The sequence below is a fragment of the Macrotis lagotis genome, chromosome 6, assembly GCF_037893015.1.
Source record: "Macrotis lagotis isolate mMagLag1 chromosome 6, bilby.v1.9.chrom.fasta, whole genome shotgun sequence".
Lineage (NCBI taxonomy): Eukaryota > Metazoa > Chordata > Mammalia > Peramelemorphia > Peramelidae > Macrotis > Macrotis lagotis.
Window position 1 is genome coordinate 82,695,733 of NC_133663.1, and position 19,031 is coordinate 82,714,763.

Below are 19,031 nucleotides of genomic sequence, written 5' to 3' on the forward strand. Positions count from 1 at the left end.
TAGAATGGAGCTAAAGGAAGCTGATGTCTTTGAGAGAAATCAGGGCACAATAATTCAACACCAAAAGAATGAAAAACTAGAAGAAAATGTGAAATATTTCATTGAAAAAACAACTGATCTGGAAAACAGATCCAGAAAATATAATTTTAAAATTACTGGCCTACCTGAAAGTCATGATCAGGAAAAGAGCCTTGACTTCATTTTTAAAGAATTTCTACAGGAAAATTGCCCTGATATCCTTGAAGCAGAAGGCAAAATAGAAATTGAGAGAATCCACAGATCTCCTACTGAAAGAGATCCAAACCCCCCCCCCCCAGAAATATTATAGCCAAGTTCCAGAACTCCCAAGTCAAAGAGAAAATATTACAAGAAGCCAGAAGGAAACAATTGAACTATCAAGATGCTATAGTCAGAATCACACAGGATTTAGCAGCAACTACATTGAGGGCTCATAGGGCTTGGAATATAATATTCCAAAAGACAAAAGAGCTTGGAATGCAACTGAGAATCAACTACCCAGCAATATTGAACATCCTCTTCCAGGGGAAAAGATGGATTTTCAGTGAACCAGGGGAATTTCAAATGTTCCTGTTGAAATGGCCAGAACTGAACAGAAAGTCTGATCTTCAAGTACAGGATTCAGGTGAAGCATAGAGTGTGGAGGAGAAGGGTAAATTATGAGGGATTTAATGATGATGAACTACATGTATTCCTGCAGGGAAAGATGATACTGATAATACTCATGAACCTTCTTATTTAATAGAGCAGGTAGAAGGAGCTTTTACAGACAAGGCACAGGAGGTATAATCTACTGTAAAACTGGGGTCAATGAGAAAAGGAAACGCACTGTGAAAAAGGAGAGGAGGGGCGACTAGGTGGCACAGTGTATAGAGCACTGGGCCTTGGAGTCAGGAGTACCTGAGTTCAAATCCAGCCTCAGACACTTAATAATTACCTAGCTATGTGGCCTTGGGCAAGCCACTTAACCCCATTTGCCTTGCAAAAAAATCTAAAAAAACCCAAAAAAACAGAGAGAGAGAGAAAAGAAAAAGGAAAGGAGAGGAGAGGTAGAATAGACTAAGATATTTCATATAAAAGAGTCAAGAAATGGCTTTTGCAATGGTATGGAATGGAGGAAGGTGAAGGGGAATGAGTGAGCCTTCATTCTCATCAGAAATGGCTCAGAGAGAAAACAGAATACACACTCAATAGGGTATAGAAATCTAGGGGAAAAAAGGAAAGAAAGGAGACAGGGGAGAGGAAGGGGGATGCGGGTGATAGAGGAAAATGTAGATCATAGGAGAGGATATAGCACATTTTCTTTTTTACCTTTTGCAAGGTGGTGGGATTGGGTGGCTATCCAGGACCACAGGGCTGGGTGGTTGCTGGGTCTCTGGGGTGAGACGTAGGTGCTCTGTCCACTGCATCACTCAGTTGCCCCACAGCACATTTTAGAAGAGGGACAGAGTGAAAGGAGGAGAAAATATAATAGATGATAAGGGGAGGAATGGATGGAGGGAATTAAAATCAGCAACAGCAACTGTGGAAATATATGGAAGTAACTTCTATGATGGACTTACAAGAAAGAATGTGATCCACTGGAGAAAGAGCTGATGTGCCAGAACACAGACTGAAACACATTTTTTTTCTCTTTCTTTCACTTTATTTCTCATGAAGTTTTATTTTTTTTTTGTGGAGAGGGGTTATTATGTTTACTCTTACAACAGTGGGCAGAAAAAAAAGGTGATCTTTAGTTTAAAATTTAATTTGAAAATAAATGAAATAACAAAAACAAAACAAAACAAAACAAAAAAGAATAGGCAGTCAGGTATGATGGCTAGAGAGTTAACTTGCTGACCAGGAAGACCTCAGTTCAGGTCATAGGTAACTCTCCTAGCTATTTGATAAAGGTTGCTGAAATGGTACTAACCACCAATAATAGAAAGAATTTCCTCCTTTAGGAGGTACAGTCTCTATCCTTTAAGGCTTACCAAATAGCAGCCCTGAATCAAGGGGACTAATATGCTTTTCTCTCTTTTGAAGAGTTGGAAAGTCTGCCTCACAGAAGTAAAGTGACTTGCCCTAGGATCTCTAGCTAATAAGTGTGAGAACCACCTCTGCTGATTCCAAGTACAGAATTTGTTGCAACACTGCATGGTTACTTTGTGGAACAGGTCCTGCCTTCCAACTGCCCTTCAGTTTAGAGGGCTGGGAAATCAAGATATTAAGAGACTCCCTCTTATTGCTTGCTCAGATTCAGGGAGCTTCTGATGTTCCAGAAGCTGAGCCCAAAGGATGCTGTTATGCTAAGTTCAGAAAAATGAAGTTTCTCCTAAGAATGTAACACAAGTTAGAAAATGATGGCATTCACTGGAGAGATCAACAAGGGAGGCACTCTGAGGGAGTGGAATTCTCTTGCATATAATTTGGGGGTTTTGTTTTCTTTTTTTTCTGCAGATCATTCATGTTTGAGCACAACTTTCATTAATTCCCTTTTGGTCTGGGTGTCAATCTAGGGCACTGATTTTCAACTCTGGTCCAATCCTCCTCTCCTATATTTCTGTGAACTAGAACTAGGGCTAGAACAGACTTAATTAACAGGTTTTTTTAAACCTATCTACTGCACACTCTTCTAGCAGCTGGGAATACAAGGACAAAAAAAGTTTCTCATGACCTTCAAGGAATTTATGTCTTATCAAGGGAGGAAGAAAACATGCAAATATATAACAATAGTAGGCAAAATAGATACACTATAGCCCATTCTCTCTGTCCTTCTAATTTCTTTGACATGTTGGCCAAGAGAGCCTATACCCTGTAAGAGATTTTCCTCATTGAGCTCTATTTATAATATCGTTTTATGCTGAGGGTGTTTTGCTGAGAGGGAGCCCATTATGCAAAAATATAACTTACCAAACAGATAAATTAGGGGGTAATTATCTGCCTTACAAGAGGATTCTTCCTTTCAAGGAGGACTCACTGTAGGATCCCTTAAATAAGGGGGTTCCTGCTGTGTGTGCAAAATAGACTTGATTTGATAAAAATTAAATTTCTATACAACTTTTTAGGACTATATCTTTTGTCTAAAATGACACATGCTTAGGTTAATCAAACTATAGCCTATATCAAATCATAATGATGATAGTAAACATTTACTTAGTACTTTAAGGTTTTCAATGTGCTTTACAAATATCATTTCATTTGATTTTCATAACACCCTATGAAGTAAGTGTTATTACTATTCTTATTTTATAGATATGTAAACTAAGACAAAAATTAAGTGACTTGTTCAAGGTCCCATTTAGTAAATATCTGGAGGCTAGATTGAACTCAGGTTTTCCTAATGTAATTTTTCCAATAGTTGTGTTATATCATTGCTTGAAATAAAAGACAAGATCAAAGGATTCTAAATGTACAACTGGAAGGGATCTCAGAGGTCATGTTTAAGCCTCTTTTTACAGAAGCAGAAACTTGAGCCCATAAAAGCTAAAAGTCTTGCCTTAGATCTCAGAGGTCTTTGAAAACATATATTCTTCAAATTTGGGGACCTTAAAAAATGAATTCTTTTATACCAATATCCCTACTGACCTATGAATTGTTCCTTAACTTTAGTGCAACCATTATCATGGCTTATAAACAAAATATTTCTACATAATCCACTTTTGGTTCTGAGATTGTGTATGTAGTGTAATTACTTACACATAGACACAGATAATATTACAATCATTGCTCCATTGAATATTAAGCACATTAAGGAGACTTCATTCAGGACAGAAGTAAATACTCCAAATTTTATTGATTTCTCTTACAAATCAGGTTACTTAAAAAGAGGGGGAAAGACCCACATGTGCAAAAATATTCAAAACAGCTCTTTTCATGGTGGCAGAGAATTGGAAATTAAGGAGATGCCCTTCAATTGAGTAATGATTGAATACGTTGTGGTAAATGAATGTAATGGAATATTATTATTCTATAAGAAATTATGAGAAGATAGATTTCATAAAAATGTGGAAAGATTTACACAAACTGATGCTAAGTCAAATGAGCAGAACCAGGAGAACATTGTACAAAATAACTGCAACATTATTCAATGATAGTCAGCTCTTCTCAACTATGATAGAGAGCAATCAAAGACAATTCTTTTTTTTTAAGTTATTTTAAAATTTTTATCTTATATGAAGTTAAGTGACTTGCCCAAGGTCACAGAGTTAGGCAAGTACTAAATGTCTAAGGGCAGATTTGAACTCAGGTCCTCCTAACTCCAGGACCGGTGCTCTATCTACTGCAACACCTAGCTGCCCCAATCAAAGACAGTTCTAAAAGACTCTTGAAGGAAAATGCCATCAACTTTCAGAGAAAAAAGTATAGAATCTGAATGCAGATCAAAATATACTGTTTTCACTTTTTTTTATTTCTTTTTGGTTTTTCTTTCTTGTGGTTTTTCCCTTTTGTTCTGATTCTTCTTTCAAAGAATAACTAAAACATAAATATGTATAATGTGACTGTGCATGTATAAACCTATATCAGATTACTTACTAGCTTAGGTTGGGGTAGGCAAGGGTCATAGGGAGAAAAATAAATGTTGAAAGCTATCTTTACATATAATTGAGAAATTAATTAATTGATTGATCGATTGGGACCAAAACAAACAAATCAGGATACTTGTCCTAACTTGCATTGGTCCATAACCAGTAGCATCTCTTTGAAGCCTAAATCTTTGTATCTATTCCCCAGTGTCTAGCACAGTGCCTGCAACATGTATTTGCTTAAATCAATGCTTATTGATTGATATTAATGACTGGAAGTGTGAAGACTAGTTTGGTATCAATGACATTATATTTCTACTGTGATTTAGGCTTTTAATTCATATGCCTTGTTAATGGATTTGTTAAGATGCCAAAGAAAAAAAAAGACTTCTACTGGGCACGATTCAGGAAATAAAAAGTCAAGGAAGTTATATTAACCATAAATTTTTTGTTGAGGCAGAATCTTCCAGCACCTAAGCTAGCAGACATTAAGATGAATAATACTCAGGACCTACCTGTGAGTTCCTTGAGAATAGGGATGGTCTTTTGCTTTCATTTGTATTCCTAGCATTTAGTAGGACTTTCATTGTAGGTGCATAATAGGATTCTTATAAACTGACTATTCAAATGACCACTAAGAAGCAGAATGGGATAAGAACCATAAGAGAAATTACAAACACAGAACTCTGGGAGTTTAGAAGACAAGAAACTACTCTTTGGTTGCAAAGAATCAAGTATAGTTTGAACCCTATATTTTACACAGCTTGATTTCTTGATCTTTCAGGGGTAGACAATGCAGTATAATGGAAACAGCACTGTGGGAGTCAGGAGTCCTGTATTCTAATTCTGGTTCTGTCATGAATTAGTTGTTTATTTTTGAACAAATGACTTTTAGTCTCTGGATTTCAGTTTCTCCATCTATAACAATAAAGATTGTCCTTTTGTTCTCTAATTATAAGTTTTGCAATGCAGGACATTTCAAAAGTCATAGCACAATTTCATACTTAGCTCCATTTTTGTTTAATTAAAGATTGAGTAATATATACTTCACTTTAACTTTTGGGATATCCTGTACAACTCTTTTCTGACCATCAATCTTCATTCTGACTACCTACCAGAATGTCCCCATGCTTTGAAAGTTTTCTGAAGTGCGAATTTGATTCTGATGATTTTATTCAGAATAAACCTTGAGGAAAAAATCAAAATTTTCCCCAAAATGTGATTCATGTAGGAAGCAGAAAGAATCTTAGGCTTGAGAAAAATCAGTCAAATTTTAAAACTTTAAAAAAAAACTTTAAAAACAAACTTGTTGGAAATGGAAAGAGATAGAATTTTTTAAAATAGGAAGCCATTTAGAACGTGGTTTTATCAGTAAATGTTTGTGAAAGTAATTAGCGATAAAAATTGAAATATATATTAACTTTCAAATCTCTCAGACAACAGAGTCTATATGGAGACCATATTTTTTTTTCCTTTCTGAGATCAAAGTGGCAGAGGTCATCAGTATAAAGTATTAAAAGTTCTTGATCAATGACAGAAAAATGAATTAACAAATAAGAACAAAAATTTTAGTATAATACAGTGGTCCAAGTGTAGGCCATATCACTACAAAAAATGTGGTTTTTTTTAATGGAAAAGACATAAATACACAAACACACATACATATATATATAGATAGTTGTGTGTGGCTCCACACTGAAAAATAATAGTTATTACAGATTTTCTATGAAATTGAAGAAAACTATAATGTTATTATCAATGCAGTTCCTTGTCAAGGACTTAATAGGACAATAATGCTTTCCTTTCACCTGAATATGATGCTTGAAGACTTAGGATGAATATGCAGACATCCACAAAGTCTTCCTGAAGTTTCAAGCTTGTTCAAACTTAGATACAATGACTTTTCAAACAGCAGAATCAAATTCAAAAAGAAATTTATATCACTATAACATACATAAAAATTCCTTACTGGGAATATACATATTGACTCAGAAGAAGACTGTGTGAAATTCTCTTTTTTAATTTTAATTTTATTTTTCCTAATTACATGTAAAGATGATTTTCAACATTCATTTTTTAGAAGATTTGAAGTTTATATTTCTACCTTTCTCCCTTCCCTCCCCCCCCGACAGTGATAGGTCATACTTGTATAATCATGTTAAATATGTTGTGAAAGAAGAATGAAAACAAAAGGGGGAAAACAGAACAAATTTTGAAAAATGAAAATGGTATGCTTTGTTCTGCATTCAGATTCCTTAGTTCTTTCTCTGAATGTGAATGGTTTTTTCCAATGTAAGACTTTTAGAATTCCTTGATCATTATGCTGCTTAAAAGTACTAAGTCTATCATAGCTGATCATTACACAGTGTTGCTATTATTACAACATTCTGGTTCTTCTCATTGCACTCAGCTTCAGTTCATATAAGTCTTTTCAGGTTTTACTGAAATCCACTTGTTCATGATTTCATATAGAACAATAGTATTCCATTACATTAATTTACCACAATTTGTTCAATTAATGAGCAATCTTCTCAATTTCCAGTTCTTTGCCATTACAAAAAAGAATAGCTATAAGTATTTTTGTACATGTGGGTCTTTTCTGCTTTTTCATGATCTCATTGGGATATAGCCTAAGAATTCTATAGTTCCATATTGCATAGTTCCAAATTGCTCTCCAGAATGGCTGGATCAGTTCACAACTCTACCAACAATGCAGTAGTGTTCCAGTTTTCCCATAACTCCTCCAATATTTATCATTTTTCTTTTTTTAACATTAACCCATTTGATATGCCTGAAGTAATACCTCAGAGTTATTTTAATTTGCATTTCTCTAATCAATAATGATTTAGGTCATACTTTCATATAACTATATGAATATATAATTTCTTCATTTGAAAACTGTTCATATTTGACCATTTATCAATTGGATAATGAATTGTAGTCTTAGAAATTTGACTCAGTTCTCTCTATATATTTTTTCTTTTATTCATTTATTTTATCAATTTCATGCAAAGATAGATTTCAACATTTATCTTTTGGTAAGCTTTTGAGTTCCATATTTTTCTATCACCCTATATAGGTTGTGCATGTATAATTATGTTCAACACATTTCCATATTAGTGAGAGCTTAAAAGAAGAATTAGAAATAAGGGGTGGGTGGAAAGCCCTTGGGAAGAAAAAAAAGGAAGTTTTTAAAAATGAACATCTTTATATATTTTAGAAATGAGTCTGTTATCAGAAACACTACTTGCAAAAAAGTATTTCCCAGCTTTCTGAATTCCTTCTAATCTTGATTTTATTTGTGCAAAATCTTTTTAACTTAATGTAATCAAAATCATCCACTTTGCATTTTTATGGTGTTCTCTGTTTCTTGTTTGGTCATAAACTCTTCCCTTCTCCTTAAATCTGATAAACTATTCCAGGGTATCCTAAAAGGCATTATCCTTTATGTCTAAATCATATATCCATGTTGACTTTATTTTGGATTAAGGTGTGGGATATGGGTCTAGTTTCTGCCATACTATTTTCCAGGTTTCCCAGCAGTTTTTGTCAGTGAACTCTTATCCCAGAGGGAGAGTTTTTGGGTTTATCAAATAGTAGATTACTATAGACAATTACTACTGTTTCTTTTGTAACTGATCCATTCCACTAAACTACCATGATTTCTTAACCAGTATCAAACAGTTTTGATGACTACTACTTTATAATTTTTTTTTTAGGTCTGGTATGATTAGATTCCCTTCCTTTGGATTTTTTTCCATTAATTCCCTTGATAGCTTGACCATTTTTTTGCTCCAAATGAATTTCGCTACTATTTTTTCTAGCTCTATAAATGATTTTTTGGTAATTTTATTAGTATAGCACTGAATAAGTAATTTAATTTAGTTAGAATTGTCATTTTATTACATTAGCTCAGCCTACCCATGAGCAATTGACATTTTCCCAATTATTTAGATCTGACTTTATTTCTGTGAAAAAAGCATTTTATAATTGGGTTTAAATAATGAGTTGTCTGGATAAAGCACTGACCTTGGAGTCAGGAGTACCTGGGTTCAAATGTGGTCTCAGACACTTAATAATTACCTAGCTGTGTGGCCCTGGGCAAGCCACTTAACCCCATTTGCCTTGCAAAAAACCTAAAAATAATAAATAATTAAATAAATAAACAAATAAATAAATAGTGAGTTGTCTTGGCAAGTAGACTCACAAATATTTTATGTTGTCTATAGTTATTTTAAATGGAATTTCTCTTTCTATCTATTGCTGATGGGATTTGTCGGATATATATATATATTATATGTATATATATATATAATATAAATATATGCTGATGATTTGTGTGGGTTTATTTAAATCAAGCAACTTTGCTATAGTTATTTATTGCTTCAAGTAGTTTGCTAATGTATTTTCTAGGATTCCCTAAGTATAGCATCATTTCATTTGCAAAGAGCAAGAGTTTTTGTTTCCTCATAACCTATTCTAATTTCTTCAATTTCTTTTTCTTCTCTTATTGCTAAAGCTAGCATTTCTAATACAATATTGACTAATAATGGAACCCCTGATCTTATTGGTAATGCTACTAGCTTATCCCTCTTACATATAATGCTTGCTGATGATCTTAGATAGACACTACTTATCTTTTTTAAGGAAAATTTCATTTATTACTATATTCTCTAATATTTTAATAGGAATTTTAATAATTGTTGTTAACTGTTATTAAAAGCTTTTTCAGTATCTATTGAGATAATCATGTTTTCTAATAGTTTTATTTTTGATATAGCCATTTATGTTGGGTTTTTTTCCTAATATAAAACCATTTCTGCATTCCTGCTCTAAATCCTACTGAAGCATAATGATAAATTATGCTAGTGATAAATTGCTGTAACCTTGTGTAACCTATATAACATTATTTACTATCCTAGAGTTGGGGGTGGGAGAGGAAAGGGAGAAGGGAGTACATTTTACAAAAATGAATGTTGAAAAATATATTGAAATATAATTAAAAATAGATTATATAATTTATTAGTTAAATTTTATTTAATATTTTTGCATCAATATTTCATCAGTGCAATTGTTCTATACTTTTCTGTGTTTTGATTCTTCCTGGTTTAGTGATCAGCACCATATTGCTTAAATAAAAGTAATTTGGCAGAACTTCTTTGCTTATTTTTTCTAATAGTTTATATAGAATGGGAAATAATTGTTCTTTAAATGCTTGGTAGAATTCCCATTGAATCCATCTGGTCCAGGAGATTTTTTCTTAGGGAGTTCATTGATGGCTTGTTCAATTTCTTTTTCTGAAATGGGGTTATTTAAGTAACTTATTTCCTCCCCTGTTGATCTCGGCAATTTATATTTTTGAAAAAATTAATCCATTTCAATTAGATTGTTGGTCATTGGCATACAACTGGGGGAAATAGCTTCAAATTATTACTTTAATTTTCTCCTCATTGGCAATGAATTCACCCTTTACATCTTTGATACTGATCATTTGGTTTTTCCTTTTTTTTATTAAATCAAATTGATGAAAGTTTTCTCTATTTTACTGGGTTTTTTTCCCATAAAACCAACTCTCAGTTTTATTATTAGTTCAATATTTTTCTTACTTTCAATTTTGTCAATCTCCATTGATTTTCAGAATTTCTAATTTAGCATTTAATTGGAAATATTTAATTTGTTCTTTTTCTAGCTTTTTAAATTTCATATCTGATTCATTGATCTCCTTCTTCTTTATTTTATTCATGCAAATATTTAGAGATATAAAATTTCCCTAATCACTGTTTTGACTGAAACTGCTTTCACTGTTATTTAGTTTTTGATTAATTTTAATTCTATCTTTCCATGTTCCTTTACTATTTGTAATTTTTATTGCATCATGATCTGAATAGTATACATTCAATATCTCTGCCTTTCTGTATTTCACATGAGGATTTTATGCCCTGAAATATGGTCAGTTTTTGCGTGTGGGTACCAAGTATTGCTGAGAAAAAAGTATATTCCTTTCTATCTCCATTCAGTTTTTTTCAATTTCCCCCAGTTGTATGCCAATGACCAACAATCTAATTGAAATGGATTAATCTTTTCAAAAATATAAATTGCTGAGATCAACAGGAGAGGAAATAAGTTACTTAAATAACCCCATTTCAGAAAAAGAAATTGAACAAGCCATCAATGAACTCCCTAAGAAAAAATCTCCTGGACCAGATGGATTCAATGGGAATTCTACCAAGCATTTAAAGAACAATTATTTCCCATTCTATATAAACTATTAGAAAAAATGATCACAACTAACTTTTCTAAAATTTTATTCATCTCCTAAACTTTTTTTTGTTTGTGGTTAGTTTTATATAATTCTGAGAGAGGAAGATTGATGTCTTCCACTAATATTGATATTACTTTATTGTCTATGGTACCTTTCAGAAGGATGCAGTTTCCTTTCTTATCCTTTTTTTGGGGGGGGGTTTGCAAGGCAAATGGGGTTAAGTGACTTGGCCAAGGCCACACAGCTAGGTAATTTTTAAGTGTCTGAGGCCTGATTTGAACTCAAGTACTCCTGACTTCAGGGCCTGTGCTCTATCAACTGTGCCATCTAGCCACCCCCTTTCTTATCTTTTTTAATGAGATCTATTTTTGGTTTTACTTTGTCTGAGTTACTATTTTTTTACTTCAGCTAAAACATAACATATTCTGCTCCTGTCTTAACCTTTACTCTCTATGTATTGCTCTGCTTCAAATGTATTTCTTATAAATATATTGGAGGATTCTGTTTTTTAAACCACTCTGCTATCCTCTTCCATTTTATGAGAGAGCTCAACCCATTCATATTCAAGTTATATTTCTAATTCTCTATTACCCCATTCTGTTTTCCTCCTATTTATACCTTTCTCCTTTCATTTTAGACTTCTCACCAGTGTTTTGCTTCTGACCACACCCTCTCTCCATTTGCCTTCCTTTCTATCAGCCCTACCTCCTTTTCTTTGTTCCTTTCCCCTCCTAATTCCCTGTAGGATGAGATAAATTTCTAAACCCAATTGTGTGTATGTATGTTATTGCCTCCTTGAGTCAAATCTGAGGAGATTAAGATTTAAGCAATTCACACCCCTTCCCTCCTTTCCCTCTACTATAATAGGTCTTTTTGTTCCTTTTCATATGTTGTAATTTATGATGTTCTGCCTCCTTCTTTCCTTTTTTTCCCAATCCTTTTTATGCTTTAATTTTTTATATCACATATTCATATTTAAATCAACTTATATCTACACCCTCTTTCTAAATATACTTCTAATATATATACAATTCTCAGTAGTTACAAGTATCATCTTCCTGTGTTTGAATGCAAACAGTTTAATCTTATTACATAGCATATTTTTTCTTTCCCATTTATCTATTTTATGCAATTCCTGACTCTTTCATCAGGAAAGTTTGAAAGTCTCCTACTTTACTGAATATCCTTCTTCTCCCCTGAAAGAGTTTGCTCAATTTTGCAGAGTAGTTGATTCTTGGTTGTAATCCAAATTCCTTTGCCCTCCAGAATATCATATTTTAGGCTCTCTACTCCTTTAATGCTGAAGTTGTCAAGACCTGTGTAATCTTGACTATGGTTCCTTGGTATTTGTTTTGCTTCTTTCTGACTGCCTCAGTATTTTCTTCTAAACCTGATAATTCTGGAATTTGGCTACAATATTCCTTGGAATTGCTTTCAGAGGGTGATCAATCGATTGCTATTTTACTCTCTGATTCTAGCCTATCAGGCTATAATATATTGGAAAATGTTGTCTAGGCTCTTTTTTTATTATACTTTTCAGATAGGTCAATAATTCATAAATTAACTCTTCTGAAACTATTTTCCAGGTCAGTTTTTTTTACACTTAGATATTTTATATTTTCTTCTATTTTTTCTTTTTTTTTTTATTTTGCTTGGCTGATTCTTAATCATAAAATCATTTGCCTAAGTCTAATTTTTAAGGATTTCTTTTCTTCAATTAACTTTTGTTCATTTCTTTTTTATTTGCACAGTTCTATTTTTTAAAGGATTGTTTTCTTCTTCCATTTGACCAATTGCATTTTTGAAGTTGTTATCTTCAGTCCGTTTTTGTGCTTTCTTTTCCAAGTTGTTGACTTTCCCTCTTGCATACCTCTCATTTCTTTTCCCAATTTTTCTACCAGATTTTAAAAATCCTTTTTGAGCTCTTTCACATGGATCTTTTGGGCTTGAGGCCAATCATATTCACCTCTGGGGTTTCACATGTATGCCTTTTTCTATTGTTCTCTTCTGAGATGGTATTTTGATCTTTCTTGTTGCCATAGTAGCTTTCCAGGTCACAACTTTCTTCTGTTTCTTACTCTTTTTAGCCTAGTTCATTGTTTTTAAAATTTCACTCTTCCTTGTGAGTCAAAGCCCCAAGTGCTCCCTTGTGGGGCACTGTCCCAAGATTCTTGTGCTTGGAGTCAAGGGCCTGCTTACAGACTTTCTCTCCTGGGCCATCAAGTGTTAGCAGCTTCCCCACTATGTTGGGGTTGCCCAACCTATTTGCTCTGGCTCACAATTTGCCTTTGGCACTGGAGCTGGAAGCTTCACAGATGACCAGCTATGCCTCTGGTCTGCTCAGTCTATTCCCAGGAGCCTTGGTTGCTGATATGTGGTAGCTGAGAGCCTCCTGATACCTTTCCCCACATATGTCTGTACTGTGTCACACTCTTTCTACAATTCAGGTGAGACAGACTTTTCTGAAGTTCTTTCAAGATACCTTAAGCTGAAAAATTGATCCAGTCTGTCTTTTAGTGACCTCTGTCTATTTAGAGGCTTGATTAATGTTATTTCTGAGGGAAGCTGGGAAAAACTCAAGAAAGTTCCTGACTTTTTTCCACCATCTTCCATGTAATTTTTCTTATAACAAAATGTTAATTCTCATTCTATATATACATTTTCTTACACAGTCACCAGGAATAAAATGCAGTATACAACATAAAATTGTAACATGCAAAACATTTTACTAGTAATTTCCTAGAATTCTGTAACAGTTCAATAAAAAGAAAAAAGTATATTGATTTCAGACAATATTTATTTTTATAACACATGAATCTGTAGTATCTCCAATACTCTATAATATTGTAAAATTCTAAAAGTTAAAACATTTTTTAACCTGAATTGTAACTATATTCTGTACTCCTGTAAACCTTTCTACCTTCATCACCATCTGACAACCGAGGGAAACATTTCTGGGACTTTAGTTGCTAAAGATTCTAAGTCTTAGGGGTTGTCAACATCTTTTCTCATGGTTTGTTCTTCATAGCTGGTGAATGACTTTGTAGGTTATGAAGTATGCATAAGACTGAAATATCCATTAGTGATGTCTTTAAAGTGCTGTTTGTGATTCTTAAGTATTTCTCAGAGTATAAGAGCATGGCTTTTCCAAATTTTCAATTCCCCCATCACATAGCTGAGGGATTACTTTAACCCTTTCCAGAGAAGATTATAGAACACTTTTGTGAATATTTTTCTCCTTTTTGCAAATATCATGGAGACAGGATTCATTAACACCAAACTTGTGCCTGACATTGGCCACAGACATTCCAGGATGAAGTTTACCTAATACCTTTATTTTCTCATTAAGTTATGACATTGACTTCACACTCTTGGGTTTAGAGTTCAAAGGATTTACACTACAACTCTGGATCATAATTGCAACATGAAACTTGAGTTTTAAAGGCTAACAGTGAAAATATGCATTGAATGTATAGGGAGCTCTTTCTAACAGTAGTATTAACAAGACCAGCTGCTCTACAAACTTCCCTGAATTCTGCCTCTCATTCTGTTTATCTCTCTCTAAAAGCAAGAAAAAATTTGCATTTCATTTATGCTGCTGTAAACTGTCCCATACACACACACACACACACACACACACACACACACACACACACCCTTAAGTCAGTGATTCATTTTAACAAAAAGCTTCTCTATCTGCCTATAGAGGAGAATGAAATTAATTAATCTTTGCATAGCCTTAATCTGGTATAAAGTTTTTTTTATATGATATGATTAATTAAGTTTCTTCCAATAAATATGTGCTAGGATATTAAGAAAAAATTTGGGGAGGAACTTCTGGTAAAGTGGAAATGCTTTGACTTTGGCTTTGAAATACTTGATTGTGAGCTCTTGATCTACTGCTTATTAGCTGTTAACTATAAGAAAGTCACTAAATTTCTTTTGACTCAGTTTCCTCATCTATAAATTATATTACCTAACTCTGTCATGTTGTTGAAGCAAACTTTATTTTTAGAAAGATTTTATTTATTTTGAGTTTTACAATTTTTCCCCTAATCTTGCTTCCCTCCCCGCCCCAAGGTAGTCTGATAGTCTTTACATTGTTTCCATGGTATACATTGATCTAAGTTGAATGTGATGAGAGAGAAATCATATCCTTAAGGAAGAAAATTAAAGTATAAGAGATAGCAAAATTACATAAGTTTTTTTTTCTAAGTTAAAGGTAATAGTCTTTGATCTTTGTTTAAACTCCACAGTTATTTCTCTGGATACAGATGGTATTCTCTATCACAGATACCCCAAAATTGTCCCTGATTGTTTCACTGATGGAATTGATCAAGATTGATCATCATGGGCTAAACTTTCAATAAGACCAACTCAGATTTTCTAGAAGGAAATTAAATGACACAAATTGTCTCAGTAAATTATTCAGTTCCACTGTATTTCAGTTGTAGTTAACTCTCATTGACTCCATTGCGGTTTTCTTGGTAAATATACTGGAGTAGTTTGTCATTTCCTTATCAAACTCATTTAACAGATGAGTAAACTGAGGCAAACAGGATTAAGTGGCTTGCCTATGGTCAAACTGTATCTGAGGCTGGATTTGAACTCAAGATGACTTGCACTATATTTTCGAATCATTATTATAGCACAAAACTTGAGTTTTGGGGTGGCTAGGTGGCGCTGTGGATAAAGCACCAGCCCTGGAGTCAGGAGTACCTGGGTTCAAATCCGGTCTCAGACACTTAATAATTACCTGGCTGTGTGGCCTTGGGCAAGCCACTTAACCCCATTTGCCTTGCAAAATCCTAAAAAAACAACAACAACAACAACAACAAAACTTGAGTTTTAAAAACAATGAAAAAAGGCAATAAACTTTACTGACCCCATTCTCAGTATTCTATACACTGTGCCACCTCACTGTCTATGAATACATTATAAAGGCATTTTTTTCATACTCAACAAACCCATGAGGCATAGCATGGTATAACGTAGCAAGTTTTGGATTTGAAGGAAGAGGATCTGAATTTGAATTCCAGTTGTGTTTCTTGTTCTTTCTTTGAGTTGGAGCAAGTCATTTCAAACCCTCTTGGACTCAGTTTCAATGGGCTAGACTAGATACCCACTAGGTCCAGTTCCAAATCCTGTTAACTATCTGGTCTATTATCTCTTGTGATTGTCAAAGTAATCTGTCTGCTTCCTACTTCCTTCCTAGATCCAAGTCATGAAGTGTTAGAGGACTGATCACAAATCCTTTTTGTTCATGTCAATGAACCTTAATCTTCATTTATTTAATAAAAAGCTCTTTTCTTCTATGGTGATCTATCATTCATTCTAGAAGAATTTATACTATTTATATTAAGCACTTAACTCTATGCAAGGTAAGTTTTTTTAAAAGAGGAAGAGGATTTTTAGAAGATGAAGGAAGGGAAAAACTCTAAGAAAGATTTTGAAGAAATGGCCAGAGGGGTCACAGTAACCAGAGTTGTGAAGTTTTAAATAAATAGTTTACTTAAGATTACAAGATGAAGCATGAATTTTCATATTTTATAAAGTCAGTATTGAGAGGTTTACAAATTCTTGAGTTGTTAGAACTAAACAGGATTGTAGAGATCACCTAGTCTTGCCCTTCTTGGTAAATACAGCTGAGACACTATATAAAGGAATGGACAGAGAGCTGACTTCAGGGTCAAGAAAACCTGGATTCAGATTCCCCTCTGACACATACTGGCTACAAAACCAAGACAATAAGTTATAGAACAGCCAAAGATCTGCATTGTTAAAAGTTTCCTCACCTAGAATTCTCTGAGCAACAGAAATCACAGGACCAGCCAAAAAATACCTTAGCATTTTCATTAAGGTCCAGATAGATTGTCTTGCTTATGGTCACATAATTTAATAACAGAGATTAGCCATCTCCTGACTTCAAGTCATTAAGGGTGAAGGATAATGAAATTCCACAGGAATAGTGATTTAAAAATGATAATTTTTGAATGATATCAGAGGCAAACAATAGACTTATACTGGCAGAAATAATTATTAATAACCAATTAATATTGGAGGATTCAGAATTTTTCCCTTTTCCATTTCCTCATTCTTTACTAAGTCCAAGCAGCCTTTGAAGGAACAGTGCCAATAAGATAATAAGATTGGGTTAGCATTCTCCTCAATTGGGGACAAAACCTACCCAACTGAGAAAGTTTAGCACTGATTAAAGGGAAAAGATAATCTAATTGAGGTAAGTTCTACTCCACTGCTCAACTACATGAATGACTTTGATAGAGGTAGATCCTTTTGTCAGGAGAGATGAGAGATGAATCTCTTTTCAAAGAATGACATAATCAAAGTCATATACTTAGCCCCTCATTAGAAAAGACTCACCCTCTCACTATAATATTCATACTCTTATTAATTATTAACCAGAGTTGATTTCCACCTCTTAGAAACAATTCCTTCTTCCAAGGTTATTTTAAAAATCTAGCAGTGTCCAAGGTTCATCTTTGGTTTATAAGAGAAAGTCAATGACCATCATTTTATTAATTATCTGCTAACTATAAGTAATAAATTGGTTATTAACTACCTAGAAATTAGGACTCTTTGAATCACAATATAAAACATCTGGCCTTTGACATACATTATGATGATTCCATGTGTCTACTGACTTCTTTTTCTCTAGGTGACAGAGTAGATAAGAGTTTTGGGCTAGGAGTTAGGAAGAATACTAGAGTTTGAATTCTGCCTCAGATACTAGCTGTATGACCCAGAGTAAGTCATATGACCTCTCTCAGACTCAGTTTCTTCTTGTGTATAAAAGGGAATACAGTAGCACCTTCCACCCAGGATTGTTGAAAGAAACAAGTGATGCATTGTTTTGTAAATCTTCAAGCATTATATAAATGCAAACAAGTCATTATTTGTGATTTTTGTCAGCTAAATGACAAAATGAATCTCAGTTCTTTAATTTTTCAAAGACTCCACTCAAATCCCACCTCCTACAAGAAGCCTTTCTCAGTCACCCTACTAGCACTACCTTTCCTCTGAAATTATTTTCCATTTGGGTGTATGGGGTATTCAGCTCTGGTATGAAGATTTTCCAAGCCCTTTTCAGAGCTGCTCATCTACCTTTGGTATGCATCTGATTCAGCCAACTCACACTCATGTTCCAAGAAGCTGTAGTATGCCCATTGACTACACCTTAGAGTCAAGCCTCAAACCCTTGATGATTTAGAGAGGTGTTTTCCCAAACATGTTAAAATATCCCCAACAGAATGGGTGGATGGGAACAATTTGTTCCAACAGCCATGAAGGAGACTGAAGTAGGTCTTGTGGAGTGCTTAAAGCTAAATCAGACATCAAAGATGCCAAGGTTATTCAATACACCCTGGGCTGCCAATAATTCTGGAAGAAAGAGAGAAGTTGATAACTTTGCACAACTCTACCTCACTTAAATTCAATTCATGTACAGTCAAGAAATCACACCATGATGTCATTGGTCTCTGAAAATTTAGGATCAACAATATTTTAAATGTACTAAGTTGTTTGCATGTTGTCTTTCCCCACTAAAATATACATTCCTTAGGGCAGGGACTATTTTGACTATTTTTGTATGCCCAGGAACTTAGCACAATGCCTAAGATAATGTTACTGTTCTTTAGTCATGTCCTACTTTTTGTAACTCTCCTCCATTTAGCATTCTCTTTGCTGAGAAAACGGGGTGTTTTGCCATTTCTCCAGCTCATTTTTAGATGAGGAAATTGAAGCAAACAGGGTTAAGTGACTTGCCCAGGGTCACACAGCAAGGAAATTTCTGGGGTCACATTTGAACTCAGAAAGATGAGTTTTCTTGGCTTCAGGTCCAGCACTCTATCCACTGTGCCACCTAGCAAGTATTTTAAAAAAACTTGTTGATTGATTAGTTAAAACATATCTTTAAGAAGCATTTCAATCTTCCTTTCCAATACATTGTCATGTACATATTTTGTCATTCTAAATGAGCATCTCCAGATTCAAAACCAAACCCATTCTCTGTCTAAGTTGGCAGTTCTCATTCTATAAATTAAAGAATACTCCTGGGAAAAATATGGATCATCAGTCATGTTTACATGAAATATGTGTGCTGAAAACCAAAGCTCTTGTCCAAATGAGCAATCTTTTCAGTCTTAAATCTATTTCAACCCAAGTAATGTGATTTGGGCTTAAGTGAGAATTTTTTCCCCACAAGAAGTATGATTGAGTTACCTGTTAGT